Here is a 20,600-nt window from a genome sequence, read left to right as displayed (position 1 = left end):
TGGCCCCCGTGGCCGGGACCACCGATGCTTAGGCACAGGGCACTCACCCCAATGTGAAGAGTCGTCATCAGCCTCCTGTGAGCAGGAAGCGGCCCTGCTTCCCCGTCTCCTCTTGCACCTTTTCTTAGCGCGCCAGTCGGATCTCGCCCTCTGGGACCTTTCCTCCGAGTCCGAGGAGCTCCGGGTCCCCTCTGCGCTCGTGGCACCCCTGGTGTCCTCGTGCCGGGACCTGCCCCTCTTCCTTGGCCCCTCATCCAATTTCTCGAGCAAGGCAGAAAGAAGGTGTGAGGAGACAGACACAGACTCCTCCCCTGCACCCTCATTCCCAACTGCCCGTGCCGTGGGGGACCCCTCATCAGACCCATTCGTTTCTACTGGGCTGGGGTCCCCCTCCCCGGGATCAGAGGCCTCTATCCCTCTACCATGTGGCCCCCGGGATGGGGCCCTCCCCTGGCGGCGGCCTGCTGCCCTAGGGGTCAGCCCCCGGCGCCTTGCGGCCCACCCCCTGCTGCTTTCCTCCCCCCTGGAGCTGCCCTCCCTGCCCGGCCTACTGGCCTGTCCAGTCCCAGGGGCCTCCCCCCATGTCCTCTTGGGGGCCCTTCTCCTTCCCGTATGGCGGGGCTCGATGGGGGGGGTGCCCTGATCGCCAGCCTGCCCCCCCCGCTGCTCGCGGCTGGGTCCCCGACTTAGCCCTGCTGCCCCTTGCCATTAATACCCCCCGAATCCAAACCAGAAGAGGCCCGACAGACAGCCGATGCCCCCGCGCTGCCGGCCCGAGCCTCCAAATGCCGCCCACGCGTCCTCTTCGGCCTCCGGGCCCAGCCGCGATCTCCTCGCCGCGACCGTGTGCTGCCGGCCCGAGCCTCCAAATGCCGCCCACACGTCCTCTTCGGCCTCCGGGCCTAGCCGCAACCGTGTGCTGCCGGCCCGAGCCCAAAATGCCGCCCACGTGTCGTCTTCGGCCTTCGGGCCTAGCCGCGCTCTCTCCGCCGCGTCCGTGTGCTGCAGGGCCATGTCTCACAATGCCGGGCGAGAGAACGACACCACGAGGCAGCCCCTTTTATAGGGCTGCCTCACTCTCGCCCGGCCAAATGACATCACAGCGGCCCCCGGGGATGACGTGGGGCCGCCGGCTCCGCCTTCAACATGGCGGCCTCCTTCCCCCGACCATGCCGCAACTCCGCGCCGGCTGGTAAGGTCGCCGGCGGTTGAACTGGATGTAGTACTCCAGATGTGGTCTCACCAGGGTGTTATAGAGTGGTATTAATACCTCTCTGGTCTTGGAGTGTATCCCCCTGTTGATGGCTTAGGATAGTGTTGGCTTTTTTGGGGGGAGACTTCCCCTCCCTTTTCTTTTGACACCATTATAATTGGCAGCTTCCTTAAGGTTTTTTTCCCTTGTGGGTTTGGGGGTCTCTACCAGGGGCAGATTCCTACGGATATGGTCAGGTACGCAGAATGGGTAGAAAAAATTTGGTCAGGCATGCAGAACCAGTAGAAAAAAAATTGAATTTTTTTTCTTTTTTCCTTATTGATTGATTGATTGGATTTCTATGCTGCCCCTCTCCAAAGACCTGGGCAGCTTACAACATATAAAAACAGTATATTACAATAAGATTAAATCCAATTAAATTAAAATTACATAACTATCTAAAATCCCTATTATATTAAAATCAACCACACCCATTCGTACAGCAACCTTACAATCATTCGTTGGCCAGGGGTCTAAGGTCTAATCAACCCAAGCCTGGCAGCATAAATGAATCTTAAGACTCTTACGGAAGGTGAAGAGGGTGAGGGCAGTGCGAATCTCCAGGGGGAGCTGATTTTAGAGGGCTGGGGCCCCCACAGAGAAGGCTCTCCCCCTAGGTCTCACCAAACAACATTGTCTAGTTGACAGGACCTGAAGAAGGCCGACTCCGTGGGACCTAACCGGTCGTTGAGATTCATGCGGGAGGAGGTGGTCCCAGGGCTGCCGATAGGGCGGTACTACTGGGAGTGGTGTACCGGGCCCGGCCATGAGGGGGGCCCGGTTTTGCCCGCCGTCGCACATGCGCAGTACCGGCCCTCTCTTGCCGGCTGCCTGCCTCACCAACGAAAAAGGCGGGCCCTCTGGACCTCGCGAGGCAGGACTCGAAGCCCCGACGGAGCCTTTGGCAGCGCGGTCCTCCAGTCCCAGAGTAAAGCGTGCGGTGAAGGTAGGAGCCCCTTCGGGGTGGCGGTTGCAACTTGCGCTTGTGTTAAATTTTGTTTCTTTCCTAAGCAGCCTTCTGTGTAAAAAAATCCATTTGGGAACGAGTCGTTCCCAAATTGATTTTTTTACACAGAAGGCTGCTTAGGAAAGAAACAAAATTTAACACAAGCGTGTGCCAGCGTCCCCCAAAAGGCCCCCCCGCGCACCCTTTTCCAAGGGTGCGCACGAAGCCACGGCCGCCCCCACCCCCCGTGCTTCTAGCCCCCTCGCGCCCCCGTGGCTACTCGCCGCTGCCCTCGCCCGCCCGTCCGCTCCGCCTCTTTTCCCTGCAGGCATTTCACAGCGGGGGCTGCTGCGCTCTCTCCATCTCCCTGCTAGCCTGCCCGGAGCATTCAAAGTAAGAGCGAAGGTTTTTCTTACTTTGAATTTTCCGGGTTGGGCTGGCAGCAGGGGATGGGGAGAGCGCGCGTCAGCCCGCACGCCCGACATTCCAGGCACCATCCCGGTGCGACGCCCCAGAGACCCCTGACCCCGGTTTCCTGGATTCCTGGTGGCGGCGACCGAGCCCTGACCAGCGGGCTCCCGACCGAGCCCTGCCGCGGGAACGAAGCGAATGGGGCGCTCCCCGCCCGGCTGCGGTTCTTGTAACTCGGCCCAGGATGGGTGTGACTCTACGGGCTGCCCTCGTCGGGGAAAGGGAGGGGAGGGGAAGAGAGGGCCAGGAGGACACAGAAGGGAAGGAAGGAAGGAAAAATAGGGAGGGAAGGAAGGGAAAGACGGAGGGGAAGGAAGGGGAAGAGGGAGGAGAAGGAAACAGGAAGAAGAGATAGGTTGGTTGGTTGGAATGAAGGAAGAAGGGAAAGAAGGAGAAAGGGGAAGGGAAGGAAGGAAAGGAAAAGAGGGAGGGGGAAAGGAAGGAAGGAGAGATAGGTTGATTGTAATTGAAAATTACTTTCGCCAGCCTCCGGAGAACGAGAGAGAGTGAGAGCAATGACAGAACAAGATAGAGAGAAAGTGTGTGTGTGTGTGTGTGTGAGAGAGAGAGAAATAGGGGGAGAGAAAGAGATAGCAAGAGAAAGAGAACGAGAGAGAGAAAGAGTGTGAGAGAGAAAGCAAGAGAGAGAGAGAAAGAAAACAAGAGAGGGAAAGTGAGAAAAAGAGAGAGAGAGAAAGAGAGAGAGAGAAAGAGGGGGAGAGATAGAGAAAGAGAGAGAAAGAAAAGAGAGAGAGATGAGAGAGGAAGGAAGAGGGAGAGAGAGGAAGAAAGCAAGATAGAGAAAGAGAGAGAGAGATGAGAGAGGAAGGAAGAGAGTCAGAGAGAGGAAGAAAGCAAGATACAGAAAGAGAGAGAGGGGAAGAAAGAGAGAGAGAAATGAGAGAGGAAGGAAGAGAGTGAGAGAGAGGAAGAAAGCAAGATAGAGAAAGAAAGAAAGAGATGGGAGAGGAAGGAAGAGAGTGAGAGAAAGAGAAAGAAAGCAAGAGAGAGAAAGAGAAAGAGAAAGAAAGAAAGAGATGAGAGAGGAAGAAAGAGAGAGAGAGAAGAGTGGAAGGAAGAGAGAGAAATGATAGAAAAAAGGGGAGGAAAAAAGAGAAATGAGAAAATGATTGAGGCAGAGAATGACAGAAAAGAGAGAGAAACAGAGAGAGAAGTGATTCTTGATTTAAAGCATATGGTAAAAGCACTTAAATAATAACAGAGAAAAAAACCCAGCCCTCACCTGTTTTTATTAATAGTTTTGCTGGTTGTTTTAGTTTTAATAGTAATGGATTTTGGTTTTTTAAAATTATTATTGACAAAATTGAACTGGTCCAAAGACGGGCTACAAGAATGGTGGAAGGTCTTAAGCATAAAACGTATCAGGAAAGACGTAATGAACTCAATCTGTATAGTCTGGAGGACAGAAGGAAAAGGGGGGGTGGCATGATCGAAACATTTAAATGTGTTAAAGGGTTAAATAAGGTCCAGGAGGGAAGTGTTTTTAATAGGAAAGTGAACACAAGAACAAGGGGACACGATCTAAAGTTAGTTGGGGGAAAGATCAAAAGCAACATGAGAAAATATTATTTTACTGAAAGAGTAGTAGATCCTTGGAACAAACTTCCAGCAGATGTGGTTGATAAATCCACAGTAACTGAATTTAAACATGCCTGGGATAAACATATATCCATCCTAAGATAAAATACAGAAATAGTATAAGGGCAAACTAGATGGACCATGAGGTCTTTTTCTGCCATCAGTCTTCTATGTTTCTATGTTTCTAGTAATTTCTTTTAATAAAAAAGAAGGGATTTATTTATTTATTTATCTATCTATCTATCTATCTATCTATCTATCTATCTATCTATCTATCTATCTATCTATCTATCTATTTATTTATTTCTATGCCGCCCAGTCCCAAGTTTTTCCTTATTTCCAGATTGCATTTCTTCTTGGTGAGGTTCCGCCCATTGCTTCTTGTACTACCTTCAGGTGGCATGGAGAATAAATAGATGCCATCTGCTCTGTGGCAGCCCTTTAAGGATTGGGAAACTACTATTCTATTCCCCCTCAGTTTTCTATTTATTGAGCTAAACATACCCATTCTCTAAGCCCTTGTTCATAGGATTTAGCCTCTAGGCCAGGGGTGTCAAACTCAATTTCATTGAGGGCCACATCAGGGCTGTGTTTGACCTCAGAGGGCCGGGGGAGGGCTTGCCCAGGGTGTGTGGCCATGGTGGGCATGGCACGGGATTTGGGGGGCAGTTGTTTTAAAATGGCCGGGGGGGGCAGACACTTAGGCTGTATGGGGCCCCAAAATTCCTGATGGTGGCCCTGGGTGGTCCCACAAGTAATCTGGTCCAATGCCATGTAGGGCTTTATAGGTCATTACCAACACTTTGAATTGAGTCTGGAAACCAATTGGCAGCCAGTGCAGACTGCAGAGTGTTGGAGAAACATGGGCATGCCTAGGAAGGCCCATGACCACTCACGCGGCTGCGTTCTGCACTATTTGCAAGTTTCCAAACACTCTTCAGAGGTAGCCCCATGTAGAGAGCATTGCAGTAGTCCAACCTCGAGGTGTTAAGGGCTTGAGTGACTGTGAGCAGGGACTCTGTCCAGACAGGGCTGCAATTGGTACACCAGGTGAACCTGGGCAAACCCCCTCCTTGCCACAGCCAACAGATGATGTTCACTCTTGTCCTTCAGTCCCTGAGTTATTGACCAATTGGCTGACGAGTCCAAACAAGGTGCTTTCTCAATGAGAATGACTCTGCTGTGTATGTGCTTCTTGAAAAGGATTGCACAACCTGACTCTGTTTGGGGACCGACAAGAAGCCTCCTCTGTAGTGGCCTCCAAATTATGGAACAATTTTGCCCCAGGGCTCCCAGGGCATTATCACTCAGCTCGCCTTTCACATGTTATGGAGACTGGGTGGTATTGGTTGTGGACTCGGGTTGTTTTTATAATTGCATAGCATCCCAAAGGTGCTTTTTCAAGAGGCAACTGGAGTTTCTGGGTTTTCTTTGAAGACGTTTCATTTCTCATCTCAGAATTGAAGAAGCTTCTTAGATGAGAAGCGAAACATCAGAAAGTCCAGTCTTGAAAAAACACCTTTGGGACAACCAGTGACCTGGATGACTGACAAACTCCATATCCAATTGCATAGTATGTGTAACAATGAGTTGTTGTTTTGTTATTATGTTGTAGAGATCGATCCTCCTAAGTCCAATGGAGTTAGGATGTAAAAATATGGACATATCAAGAAATATTTAGTTCTGCAGGCTCTAATTTTATGCATTCAAAAACTGGCAAAGGGAATGGATGCTGACATGCAGTAGTTGAAGAAAAACTCTGAAACTATTAAATGAATTCTCGCTACTGACTAATGTGGGAACAGTGTCTGAACTTGGTAGGAAGGAGAAAGAACATGGGAATAAAACTGACCTTGATGCATTTGTTTGGCTCCTGCCCATCATGCACTCTGCCAAAAGAGCTCAAAGTACCATCTGGTGGCAGTTCAGCTCCTTGTCTTTGGCAAATCAAATCACATCTACATTTCTGGAACATTACATGTTCACAGTTGCAAAGCTAACAGTAATTAGGGGGAAAAAAACTATAAGAAAGGAAGAATCGCTTCAAAGAGTCCCCATCCCTGAAGAAATCAAACCGTGCTTATTTCTGAAGATGAAGTCAGATACCGCTGCAATTCTTCTCCAAGAGGTTGCATTGATCCATCCCCCCCAAAAAAATGTCAGCTGCTGAGAAACAAACCTACTGTTGAGTCTTGAAATGAAGAAAAGAAGGCAGAAGAGCCCAAGGGAAACCAGTTCAGGCAGAGGGAGTAAAGGAAGATGGCAAGATCTGCTGGCAGTCAGCAGAATTGGCCTGCAATTCTGCCTTCTAAAAACTGTGCCACCATGGCTCTTAGGGTCCCTATGGCCAAGATCCTCAGGCCCCTTTTTATGGGAGCCCTTGGAAATCTTGTCTGATATACTCTAAATAACTTCATTACCAGTTTATCTGCTTTAATGACATTCGTTCCAAAGACACGTTGCATATCAATTTGGATGGCAATCTTTCCAGTGCCATTCTGCACAAAAGATTTGTTTTGCTCTACATTTATGACTCCATGTCTTTATTTGAACAGCTATATGGACCAGAAGCGGAGATGGGTTGCTAAGGTAGAACGGTGACGTGTGCTCGCCCCCGTGGCTCTGAGTGCGAGCGGAGTCCAGCACAATTCTGCTACTGCACCTGGGCAGGTAGCAAAATCATGCATGGATTCATACCTGCCCAGGTGCAGTATTATTATTATTATTATTATTATTATTATTATTATTATTATTATTTAGATTTGTTTGCCACCCCTCTCCGAGGACTCAGAGCGGCTCACAATAGATACAATAAAATACGAATCCAATATAAACTATATTAAAAACCCCATTATTATAAAAAACTAACAATTCTAAAACAATCATACCAATCTCATATGTTGAGTCAGGAAAGGTAAGGGGAGAAATCAATCCCCCCATGCTTGGTGGTATAGATGGGTCTTCAACATTTTATGGAAGGCAAGGAGGATGGCGGCAATTTGAATCTCATGGGGGAGTTGATTCCAGAGGGCTGGGGCCACCACAGAGAAGGCTCTTCCCCTAGGTTCCGCCAGACTCTGTGGGACCTAATCGGTCACTGGGATTCGTACGGCAGAAGGCGGTCCCGTAGGTATTCTGTTCTGATGCCATGTAGGGCTTTATAGGTCATTACCAAAACTTTGAATTGTGACTGAAAACTGATTGGCAGCCAATGCAAGCTACAGAGTGTGGGCGAGACATGAGTGGTAGCAGAATTGCACTGGACTCCGCTAGCACTCAGAGCCACAGGGGCAAGCACACGTCACCGTTCCACCTTAGCAGCCCACCTCTAACCAGAAAGATGAGGCACAAGGGCTAGAAAATGACAAAACAGGATCAGTACCTTGTGGTACAAACTCCAACCCATTTTTACATATGATCTGACATCCCAGAGGCTTACTCTGCCTAGCATTGCAGTGGTGGGACAAAAGCACCAGCTTCTATGGATGGCCCTCCAAAGCCTAGCACTATTGCAATTCATCAGACTTCAAATAAGGTATGGTGGTAGAGAAAGGGTGTCACACAGTGATGGGCTACCAAAATTTTTACTATCACCCTGTGGACATGGCTTATGCATTTTGTTTCAACATCTTTCAGTGCAAATTGGGTGCTCTGGGGTGGAGCTCCAAATTTTGCTACAGGAACTGTGTTCCTGACCATTCCCGTAAGAGCCCATCACTGGTGTCACTGAATACAAACATTACTTTATTTATTTATGTTATTTGTTTTGTCAAGTACGTATTGGTGGTATACAAAGATATAACAATATTTATATAGATACTAGTAAAAGAGAAACATTAGGACAGGGGATGGAAGGCACACTGGTGCACTTATGCACGCCCCTTACTGACCTCTTAGGAATCACGTGAGGTCAACAGTGGAGAGTCTAAGGATAAAATTTGGGGGGTTAGGTGAAACTAAGGATTATCCATCCTTAGTTTCTCAGAAATATTTGGCCTGGCTCTTCTGCATTATTTGAGAGTTGGAGGGCTAAGTTCCCCATGTTGTACACTTTCAGTACATGTGGCATGTAATTAAAATCGTACACATTGTAAAGCTTTTCTGTTCTTGAACTATTGGGTAACCGACTGTGTGTTAGCATACTCAAATTCTTTTTATGCTTACTTAATTCTCTTTCCTGCTTCTTTTTAACAGTCACAGATGTGCCACTTGCAGGAACAAGCAGTCTCACTGGAATGTCTTTGTTCAACCGATTAAGTAATTCCTTTCACAATCAGGGATGAGACTTTTGATGGCTTGGTCCTCAAGCCTGATCTTCTCAGGTGGGACATGTTACTGTTGATGCCCTGGGAGACATTAGCAGTACTTTGGAGACTTGCAATGAGCAAAAGGGAATTGAAAAACTGCCCTGAAGGATTCTCAGGAGGTAACGTAGAAACATAGAAACATAGAAACATAGAAGATTAACCTCAGAAAAATACCTCATGGTCCATCTAGTCTGCCCTTATACTATCCCCTGTATTTTACCTTAGGATGGATATATGTTTATCCCAGGCATGTTTAAATTCAGTGACTGTGGATTTAGCAACCATGTCTGCTGGAAGTTTGTTCCAAGTTTATTCCAAGCATCTACTACTCTTTCAGCAAAATAATATTTTCTCACGTTGCTTCTGATCTTTCCCCCAACTAACCTCAGATTGTGCCCCCTTGTTCTTGTGTTCACTTTCCTATTAAAAACACTTCCCTCCTGGACCTTATTTAATCCTGTAAAGTATTTAAATGTTTCAGTTGTGTCCAATTGAATTGGTTCAATTCAGTTCCTGTGGATTTACCAACCACGTTTGTTGGAAGCTTGTTCGAAGCATTTACTCCTCTTTCAGTAAAATAATGTTTTCTCATGTTGCTTCTGATTTCCCCCCCAACTAACTTCAGATTGTTCCCCCTTGTTCTTGTGTTTCCTATTAAAAACACTTCCCTCGTGAACCTTATTGAACCCTTGAACATATTTAAATGTTTAGATCACGTTCCCCCTTTCCCTTCTGTCCTCCAGACTATACAGATTGAGTTTATTAAATCTTTCCTGATAAGTTATATGCTTTAAGACCTTCCACCATTTTTATCAATATCTTTTATCAATATCTTTTTATCAATATCTTTTTGTAGGTGAGGTCTCCAGAACTGAACACAGTATTCCAAATGTGGTCTCACCAGTGCTCTATACAGCGGGATCACAATCTCCCTCTTCCTGCTTGTTATACCTCTAGCTATGCAGCCAAGCGTTCTACTCACTTTCCCTAGGGCCTGACTGCACTGTTCACCGATTATGAGACTGTCAGAAATCACTACCCATAAATCCTTCTCTTCTGACATTTTTGCTAACACAGAACTTCCAATTCAATAGTCAGATTGAGGATTCCTTTTGCCCAAGTGCATTATTTTACATTTGGAAACATTAAACTGCAGTTTCCATTGCTTTGACCACTTATCTAGTAAAGATAAATCATTGCTATATTACAGACACCTCCAGGAATATCAACCCTATTGCACACTTTAGAGTCATCGGTAAATAGGCACACCTTCCCTACCAAACCTTCCCCTATGTCACTCACCAACATATCAAAAAGTATAGGACCCAGAACAGACCCTTGTGGCACACCGCTTGTAACCAGTCTATGCTCAGAATGCTCGCCATTAACAACAACCCTCTGATGTCTATGCTTCAGCCAGCTGCAAATCCACTGAACTATCCAGGGATTAAGTCCAATCTTCACTAATTTATCTATCAGCTCTTGATGCGGAACCTTATCAAAGGCTTTGCTGAAGTCCGGATAGGCAAACTTTGTTCCTTCTTTCTTTGCAGCTTCACCTTAAACAACTGGAATAGTTTCTTGGTGTGTGTGTGTGTGTGTGGAGGCATTTATAGGAGTGGTGCTGTGGTAAGTGTGAATGGAAGAATGAACTTGCATTTTTAATGGGGCTTTGGAAATTGCCATGAGTGAAGAAAGAAAGTCGAATTGGATACTTTTCACCTTGGGTTTCCTGGAGTTATAAGCCACAGGAGGAGGATTTAAGGTACAGCTCTTACTCAGACTGCAAACAGTAAGAGCAGCCAGGGTGAACCAGGTGTGGGAAGAGGGAAGGATCTGGTTCTGGTATGTTTGGAACAGACTGTAGAATACAATCCTTGGAGAGTGAAAATCCCTCTAGCCAGTCCTTGAATCTGGTCCTTGATTAAGTTTCACTTTCAGGCTTTTCTGGATGAAAATAGTTACCTAGATAAATTTCGCTCTCTATGACGGTATGTGGGAAGGACCTTAAGAGATGGGGGTAGAGGTGGGGAGAGATGCTGCCTAGGGAATGATCAGATAAGAGGGGGGATAGCCCTCAGTTGTATAATGGGTGAAGAAAGAGGCTCCTTAGCTTCCCAGGCTGTAAAACAGATGGCGGGAGATTTACAATAACAGACTTACAAGATTCTGTTAATGTAGCCTTACAATGAACAAGAATTAGCTCATCTGGTGGTGTTTCCTTCATGACCCACCTGGGAAGGCTGACAGCTTGATTGTAAATCTGATTTTGTGGCCAAGAGAGCCACAGTTGAGTTTCAGGGAGATTAGCCCATTTTTCTACATAAAATAAAGGATAAATAATAATATAATAAATAACATCAGAAGGCCAGACAAGGAATAACAGATGGAAACTGACCAAGGAGATATTCAACCTGGAAATAAGGAGAAACCCTCTGACAGGGAGAGCGATCAACAAGTGGAACAGCTTGACTGTGGAGGTTGTGAGATCTCCCACACTTGAGACGTTCAAGAGGACTTTGGCCAGCCATTTGTCTGAAATGGTGTAGGGCAGTGATGGTGAACCTTTTTTTCTTGGGTGCCGAAAGATTGTGTGCACACGTTATCACACATGTGTGAGTGCCCACACCCAGGGGTGGGCAGCAGGCAGGATGGGGTGGAACGCAGTTCCACTGGCGGAAATGAAGATGCATGTGGAACTCCAGCTGATCGACGGCTGTCACTTCCTGGATTGCTGGTCTCGGCTTGGCTCTCCATTTTCCCCCTCCTCCTGCTGCTGCTGCATCTGTGCTCCTTGCATTTTTCCTCTTTCCTCCTTCTTGGCCTTGGACGAGTTTCCCTCTCTCCTGCCCAGCTCCTCTCCAGCCTCACGCGGTCACCTCCTGTCTGAGCTGCAAGTAGAAGGTGTGGGTGGAAGTGGCGCTGGCAGCATTTATGCTTCTGGCAGCACCTGTCCACCTAGCTACCCAGCCTGAGGTGGGGGAGGGAGACCCAGGAAGGAGAGCACGGGAAATGCAAAGCAATTTGTCACCCCAGCAAGTGACACTGGTAAGGTTGTAAGTCGAGGACTTAACAGTTCACTTGAACGATGATGATCATTCAAGCCACTCCCACCTGATCACATGGCCAGCAAGCCACTCCTATCCAGTCACATGACCATTAAGCCACACCCACAAAACAAGCCACACCCACAGTGTGGCAGTAAAAAGTTTGGCTGCCCATTACTGCCCACACCCATAATTCAATGCCTGGAGAGGGCGAAAACAGCTTCTCCTACCCTCCGTAGGGCCCTCTGGAGGACAGAAATGGCCTGTTTCCCAACTTTTGGTTGGCTCAATAGGCTTCTGTTTTGCCCTCCCCATGCTCCAAAAGCTTCCCTGGAGCACGGGGAGGGTAAAAATGCCCTCCCCACCCCTCGGAGGCTCTCTGTAAGCCGAAAATGCCTTCCCAGAGCCTTTGTATAAGCCAAAATCAGCTGGTCAGCAAAACACATGCAGGTTGGAGCTGAGCTAAGGCAATGGCTCATGTGCTAGCAGATATGGCTCTGCATGCCACCTGTAGCACCCATGCCATAGGTTCGCCATCACTCCTGCTTGAGCAAGGGGTTGGACTAGATGACCTACAAGATCCCTTCCAACTCTAGTAATCTACCTATCTATCCATTTACGCATTTACTTTTTAATCTATCTTATGTACAATGCTTACAAACAACCATTATCCCAGAGCAATGTTATAAAACAAAAATATACAATACAAGATTGAATATAGAGAATAGAAGATTAAGACTCCCTGAGTCCCCAAGACCTTGAAGGAACAAAATCTCATTGAAACGATGCAACCTTGGTTTGCTGGTAAAAGATTCAGAGTGAGGAACAGCAGGTATCTTTATGGGAAACCATAACAGGGGACCAAAGAAGGCTCACGCCCAGCACAGCTCACCACCAGCCTTCTTTTCGATTATTGGACCTAGTAGTGGGTTCCTACCAGAATGGTTAACTGCGCACAGTTCCGCGGCTATGGTGCATGAGTGCGAGATCGAGTGCAATTTTACTTCCTGCAGGTAGCAAAATCTTGCACGGGGACGCACAGGTGTGTACGTTTTGGCAAGGTTTTTTGCTTCCCTGCATGTAGGGAAGCAAAATAATGTTCTGGCTAAGGATGCTAGCTAGATGAATACCCAGTAAGCAGATTAGAAACAGAGAAACATAGAAGATTGATGGCAGAAAAAGACCTCATAGTCCATCTAGTCTGCCCTTATACTATTTCCTGTATTTTATCATAGGATGGATCTATGTTTATCCCTGGCATGTTTCAATTCAGTGGCTGTGGATTTACCAACCACGTATGCTGGAAGTTTGTTCTAAGTATCTACTACTCTTTCAGTAAAATAATATTTTCTCAGGTTACTTCTAATCTTTTCCCCAGCTAACCTCAGATTGTGCCCCCTTGTTCTTGGGTTCACTTTCCTATTAAAAACACTTCCTTCCTGAACCTTATTTAACCCTTTAACGTACAGTATTTAAATGTTTCTATCATGTCCCCATTTTCCCTTCTGTCCTCCAGACTATTCAGATTGAGTTCATGAAGTCTTTCCTGATAAGTTTTATGCTTAAGTCCTTCCACCATTTTTGTAGCTTGTCTTTGGACCCGTTCAATTTTATCAATATCTTTTTGTAGGTGAGGTCTCCAGAACTGAACACAGTATTATTCCAAATGTGGTCTCACCAGCGCTCTATACAGCGGGATCACAATCTGTCTCTTCCTGCTTGTTGTACCTCTAGCTATGCAGCCAAGCATTCTACCGCCTGACTGCACTGTTCACCGATTATGAGACTGTCAGAAATCACTACCCATAAATCCTTCTCTTCTGAAGTTTTTGCTAGCACAGAACTGCCAATACAATACTCAGATTGAGGATTCCTTTTCCCCAAGTGCATTGTTTTACATTTGGAAACACTAAACTGCAGTTTCCATTGCTTTGACCACTTATCTAGTAAAGATAAATCATTTGCCATATTACAGACGCCTCCAGGAATATCAACCCTATTGCACACTTTAGAGTTTAGATTCTTTTCCCTATTTTCCTCCCCCAAAACTAAGGTGCGTCTTATACTCCAGTGCATCTTATACTCTGAAAAATATGGTAAACAAATGCTATTGCTATTGCTATTGCTATCATCATTTCACTCTGACCAGTTCACGCTGACATTATGAGTGAATGTGGTGTGACTGGTTTTTAGAGGAACGGTCTTAATTGTTGGGTTTTTATGTTAGATGTACATTGGATTTCTTACATTTTTGTATTTTTTGTATTGATTTTACTTTAGCCCACTGGAAGAGGGCGGCCTAGAAATCCTATCAATCAATCAATCAATCAATCAATCAATCAATCAGAATAATATCTGCTGATAATATTCACCGTAGGATAAACTGAAAACTAAGCTGTCAGAGAGACAACAGGGGTGGGGTGGGATTATGTACAGTCTGTTTTTGTTATGTCTATGGATTTTTCTTTCACTTCTCTTTCTGCTTGCTTTGATGGTGAACGTAAAAATGTAATGATTGAGAAAATGTCCTTTTAAATATATATTATAAAATAATTTTACAAATTATTATTTTAAAAAAACCAATCGAATAATAGAATAGTCAAATAAACAAATAAACAAATAAACAAATAAATAAACAAATAAACAAATAAACAAATAAACACATAAACACATAAACACATAAACACATAAACAAATAAACACATAAACACATAAACACACAAACACACAAACAAACAAATAAACAAATAAACAAATAAACAAATAAACAAATAAACAAATAAACAAATAAACAAATAAACAAATAAACAAATAAACAAATAAACAAATAAACAAATAAACAAATAAACAAATAAACAAATAAACAAATAAACAAATAAACACATAAACACATAAACAAATAAACACATAAACACATAAACAAACAAACAAATAAACAAATAAACAAATAAACAAATAAACAAATAAACAAATAAACAAATAAACAAACACATTTTGCCTGCCTTTTGAGCAGAGGCAGTTTTCCCTTTTCTCCCCATGAAATACCTGCCAGCTCAAGGATGCTTTTCTACTGATAATACAAATAAAGTTTGCTAATATCTCAGTATTCTCTTTCTCCCCCTCCCCCAGTGTATGTTTGTGTCTGTTGCCTTTAATGGGGTGGGGGATTGCCAAGGTGACATTTGGTTTTCCTCTTAAACAGAACCCTTCCTGGCCCAATTTACTTCTATGGATGTTGCTCCCTTCTGATCTTCACAGGACCAAAACCATCCAGAAGCAGCGTTTCTCTGCAGGGAATGAACTCACACTGGCCCAGATAGAAAGTGCGCACAGCTCCCCCCTCCCCTCTTTATTCTCCTCACCCAGCACATCTGATGCTTCAAAGTTAAGAGGAGGGAGGGGAAGAGTCATTTCGTTTTCCTTTCTCTTTTCTAGCCTCTGCTGTGTACTCTCCTGTAGCAGAATCTTTGCTAGGATCAAACATTGAGGTTGATTCAGGGTTTCTGACATGAGTGCCATACATTTGCCATCATAGGTGTATGGTCTCCTGCCTGAGCAGGGGGTTGAATTAGATGACCCCCAGGGTCCCTTCCAACTTGGGTTCCTTTCAGGGCTGGGAACAAAAAGAAGTCTGCTGGGGTGACGTCAGGACTATAAGGGGTGGGGGGGGGCAGCGTTGGCACTTGGGGTTTGGCCAGGAATTCATGGCACGTTGTGGCAAGATGCATTTTTCGCCCATAGAAGAGGTCCCTGAAGACGCCTTCCAGGGCGCATATCGGTCATGGCAAAGATGCTGGGAAAAATGTGTCGAGGCCCAAGGACAGTACTTTGAAGAATTTTAAGTGTTTGTGCAAATCTGTTCAATAAATTACTTTTAAAAAATCATTGCATTACTTTTGGAATGCACCCTGTATGGCGTCCAATGGCTGGCTTCCTTTTGGGGTTGTATAGTGGGGTGGTGCGTCCTTGATGGGCTCTTCTGCAAGAGCTCAGAGGAGGCTGAAGGAGGCCCTTCAGACGTCATGGGTGAGTCACTTGTCTGGCCAGCAACCCCTCCTGCACCGGCAGCCGACTTTGTCCTTCTCCGTGTGGACGGATTCGTCTCAGTGCTCTGCCACAAAGCCACCGACCTCTCAAGAGAGTTTCATCTTTCCGTAACTGGAGGAGAGCGCGCGAAGGGTGACGATGACGGGCTTCAATTACTTCCAGATGGGATCGAGCACTTCCTCCTCGGAGCAGCCTTTCCTCGTCTGTCGGCTGTATCGGGTTTCTTGGCAGGCGCAGCAGCGCAGTCGGACTTTTCTGCAAGGGCAGATGCGAGGAGGGGGAAGGAGGTGGGCATGTCCAGGGCGCACTTTGCATATGCTCAGAAGCAGCGGCACTGGAATACAGAGCGAAGCATTTTCAGATTCATTGGGCGGATTTTAATTTGCTGTTTTAAAGTATTAGATTTGTATACATATTGTTTGTATTCATGTTGTGAGCCGCTCCGGGTCCTCAAAGAGGGGCGGAATACAAGTCTAATAAATAATAATAATGATAATGATGATGATGATGATGATGATGATGATAATGATAATAATAATGATGATGATGATGATAATAATAATAATAATAATAATAATAATAATAATAATAATAATAATAATAATAATAAATAATAATAACAACCACCACCACCATCATCATCATCACAATAACAGCCTCTCCCAAAAGTTATTTGGTGTTTAATCACTTATTACTGCAGCCAGGGGGATGAGTTTTGTTTGCCTACATTACTTATTCATAGAGACATAGAAACATAGAAGATTGACGGCAGAAAAAAGACCTCCTGGTCCATCTAGTCTGCCCTTATATTATTTCCTGTATTTTATCTTAGGTTGGATCTATGTTTATCCCAGGCATGTTTACATTCAGTGACTATGGATTTACCAACCACCTCTGCTGGAAGTTTGTTCCAAGCATCTGCTACTCTTTCAGGCAAATAATATTTTCTCACGTTGCTTCTGATCTTTCCCCCAACTAACCTCAGATTGTGCCCTCTTCACTTTCCTATTAAAAACACTTTCGGGCACTAAATGGGGCCACCGGAGTTTTCCCAAGTGCTGCCACTGATTTTCCAGCCTGCTTGTCTCCTGCCCCCTCTTGGCACCTCTGGCTGAAGAATGCAGCTCCCACATGGAGACAAATGGGAAGGAGGGGAGATAAGTAGCCAGGCTGCCAGCACTACAGATAAGCAGAAGATAAACACCCCGCTTTGATCTCTGCTGCTGGAAAAGTGGAAAGGTAAAAGACCTACTAATAGTGTGCTAGCCGAGTGGATGGGTTATAAATATTTAGTACTGAGGAAGTCAGTAATCATCTCCTGGGGGGCCCTTAATGGTCATTGCGCTGGCTGACTGATCAATACATATGGTACTTATGGGCTAAGGCATGTTTACACCTTGATTTCAACAGTCTGTCAGACGACTGGATTATTGATCTGAGGGTACCCCACCCCATGTCTGATATGTGAAAGATAACAATCGGGACTTACTTCCCAATCCTGTTACACGAGAACTGGGAATAAAACATGTCACCGTTACAATATGTCACATAAATTATAGGCCTGGTGCAGCAGAGTATAACCAAGTCTCGTTATAACATAATTAATGGTTGGTGTCATGGACCTGTTAAGCCCCACAGAAGATTGGGCAGGCTGAGATCTCGGTAGCCCTGGTGTCTGAGGCCATCTCAGCTCTCCTCAGGAATCCACAATCTTTCTGTCGGCAAAACCTCGGGACTCCTACGCTCACCGGCTCTGTTCCTGTCTTCCAGCTCAGGTTTTCACCTTACATGCAAAGCTGAGTCCTTGGGGGTCTCTGAATTTGGTTGTCTGAATCAGAATAGAACTGGGAGGAATATTTGAGGTCTTCTAGTCTAACCATTGTTCAAGCAGGAAACCCTATACCAGTGATGGCGAACCTTTTTTTTCTCAGGTGTCGAAAGAGCGTGGGCGCGCACTATTGTGTATGTGCGAGGATCCAAACCCAGAATTCTATGCCTGGGGAGGGCGAAAACTGCTTCCCATGCCCGTGGAGGCCCTTTGGAGTCCAGAAATGCCCTGTTTCCCAACTTCTGGTGGGCCCAGTAGGCTCGTGTTTCGCCCTCCCCAGGCTCCAAAGGCTTCCCTGGAGCTGGGGGGAAGGGTAAAAATGCCCTCCCCCATCCCTCCAGAGGCTTTCTGGAAGCCAAAAGCGCCCTCCCAGAGCCTCTGTGCAAGCCAAAAATCAGCTGGCCACCACACAAATGCACATTGGAGCTGAACTAGGGCAACGGCTCGCTTGCCAGCAGATATGGCTCCATGTGTCACCTGTGTCACCCGTGCCATAGGTTGCCCATCACTGCTGTATACAATGTCAGACAAGTGGCTGTCCAATCTCCTCTTTAAAATCCCCCAGTGTTGAAGCATCCACAACTTCTGAAGGCAAGCTTCTTCCACTAGTTAATTGTCCTCGCTGTTAGGAAGTTTCTTCTTAATTCCAGGTTGCTTCTCTCTTAATTAGTCTCCATCCATTGTCTGGCTTTCTGGTGTTTTGGAAAATAAGTTGATTCCCCCACTTCTTTGTGGCAGATCCTCAAATACTGGCATACTGCTCTCAAGTCTCCCATAGTGCTTCTTTTCTCCACCAAGCAAAGCACTAAAAACATTTAATCCCCTGACTCACTTCGTATTAAAGAATGGCATGGACAGCATACTAATTAAACTGATAAATAGCTGCTGCAGAAGTGATATGCAGAGATACACACTTGGGGTGCAGCAAAGGTCAGAGCAGTGCTTGGTATTATTCCATAATTTCATTAATGAAGTTATGGATCACATTTCCCCCCCAGATTTGCAGATGGTACAAATTGGGTGGGTCAGTTCATGCCCTAAAAGACAAAAGTAAAATTTAGTATAATCACGATCGGTTAGAAACAGGTGAAATGTTACCAGTTTGGCCTGGCTTGGGTGTACCGGTAGCAGCGGCCAACAGTGGTTTGGAGAACCAGATACACCCATATACGGTGATACCCCTACCTACAAACGCCTCTACTTATGAACTTTTCTAGATGAGAACCAGGTGCTCAAGATTTTGTTTGCCTCTTCCCAAGAACCATTTTCCACTTACAAACCCGAGCCTCCCAAACTATAATTGGAAAAGGCCGGGAGAAGCCTCCATGGGGCCTCTCTAGGAATCTCCTGGGAGGAAACAGGACTGGAAAAGGTGGGGAGAAGCCTCTGTGGGGCTTATCTAGGAATCTCCTTGGAGGAAACAGGGTGGAAAAAGCTGGGAGAAGCCTCCATGGGGCCTCCTGGGAGGAAACAGGGCCTCCACCCTCCTTGTGGTTTCCCCAATCACATGCATTATTTGCTTTTACATTGATTCCTATAGAAAAATTGCTTCTTCTTACAAACCTTTCTACTTAAGAACCTGCTCACGGAACAAATTAAGTTTGTAAGTAGAGGTACCAATGTATCTCCATAACTCCACGAGCTGCACTGGCTTCTGATTGGTCTCCGAATGCAATTTAAAGTGTTGGTTATTGTTGTGAGTGCTTGTTGTCCACCTCAGGTCATGTCTGATTCTGAAGAGGATGAGCCAGGGGGCTGTCAGAGGAAGCTGAGAGCGAGACTAAGGCAGAAAGTGAATGGGGAATATGGTCTCAGTCCGACAGTGAGGAAGACATGTTGGTGGAAAACAATTGGATAGATCTTCATTATAGAAGAATGGCCAGAAGGATAGAGAAAATCCAGAGTAAAAGGTAATTCACAGATTTAGCTCTTTGAGGTGTGATGTCACTTTCAGGCTATATAAAGGAACGGGATTGTGGGAAATGGGGCATTGAGCCTCAACGCTCGTTCTATGGAAGAGACGAGAAACTGGGGTGTGCTTGAAAAGAAGTTCTAAAATCACGATCTCTGCCTCAAAAGACACTCTGTGCTGGGTTTCTGTGCTAGCAAAAGTGTTCGGTGACCTAATGCCTATGTTTTGAGTAATGAATGGGGGTTATCTAAGGAATGTAGATAACGAATGAGTTTGGCACGCTTCCCAGACATTGGTACTCGCCTGTTTTGGGGGTTGCCATGTAGTAAACTACCAATGGTAGTCTGTGACTTTAAAAATGTAATATGTCTTTAAGAGCTATGACTGGTTTGGCCATAAGAGGGCGCCAGTACTGTTCCCTGTGTGGGGAGTTATCTTTGAGAGTTGCTGTGTATGGTTTGTACTCTGTTGTTGATATTTATATACACTTGTAAATAATACTTTGTTAAATACTAAGTCTGTGTCTTTTACTGGCTGGACCACATATCTACACTACTGCAACAACTCTGCTGTGTGTATGTCAAAGGTTTCGCACAAGGCTGCACCGAGATATACTAACACCAGACCCAGAATCAAAGCTGGTTTTTAATGAGATAGAATTCTGCTCCTCTGCTACTTTTTAAGTCTGCATTTGCATTCATGTATTCTGTTTGAGTGAATAAAGAGTGGGTTTTATTAATAAGAAGTGATTTTCCCAAGATTGGAATTTATTGGAATCCCACGAACAGAACAGTTATTACCTATAAAGCCTTACATGGCTTAGGACCAGATTACTTATGGGACTGTCTTTTGCCTCATACATCTCAGCGGCTGGTCAGATCCCATAGAGTCAGCCTTCTCCAGGTCCCATTGGCTAAGTAGTGCCAATGGTGGGACCACAGGCATGGGTCTTCTCTGTGGTGGCCCCAGCCCTCTGGAATTAACTCCCATCCCCTGAGGTTCATGCTGCCCCTTCCTTCCTGGCCTTCTGAAAGGCTTTAAAAACTCAGCTTTGCTGGCAGGCCTGGGGCCATTGAGCGATTGCTCCAGCCAGTAGTGTGTGAGTGAAATGGATGAGTGATATATGATTGTTTTTAAAATGTTTTTAAATATAGTGGGATTTTATATTGTAATTTTTTTTTCTTAGCCTTG

The sequence above is a fragment of the Erythrolamprus reginae genome, chromosome 8, assembly GCF_031021105.1.
Source record: "Erythrolamprus reginae isolate rEryReg1 chromosome 8, rEryReg1.hap1, whole genome shotgun sequence".
NCBI lineage: Eukaryota > Metazoa > Chordata > Lepidosauria > Squamata > Dipsadidae > Erythrolamprus > Erythrolamprus reginae.
The sequence above is the reverse complement of the archived record's forward strand: the minus strand, read 5'-3'. Positions refer to the sequence as shown.